Here is a 356-nt window from a genome sequence, read left to right as displayed (position 1 = left end):
TTTTAAACATGTGTTTTTAAAACTTTGGGTTCCAAATTTTCTCACTTCCTCCCTCCCCACCTCATTGAAAAGGGAAGCAACTCAATATAGGTTATACATGTGCAGTTATGCAAAACACCTCCATAGTAGTCATGTTGTGAAAAACTAACTCTATTTCCCTTAATCCTATCCCACCCCCTCATTTATTCTATTCTTTCTTTTGACCCTGTCACTCCTCAGAAGTGTTTGCTTCTGATTACCCTCTCCCCCAATCTGCCCTCCCCTCTATCATCACCCTGTTCTTTTGTCCCCTTCTCCCCCTATTTTCCTGTAGGGTAAGATGGATTTCCATACCCAATTGAGTGTGTATGTTATTC

The sequence above is a fragment of the Vombatus ursinus genome, unplaced genomic scaffold (genome assembly GCF_900497805.2).
Source record: "Vombatus ursinus unplaced genomic scaffold, bare-nosed wombat genome assembly UNPS02014770.1, whole genome shotgun sequence".
Lineage (NCBI taxonomy): Eukaryota > Metazoa > Chordata > Mammalia > Diprotodontia > Vombatidae > Vombatus > Vombatus ursinus.
The sequence above is the reverse complement of the archived record's forward strand: the minus strand, read 5'-3'. Positions refer to the sequence as shown.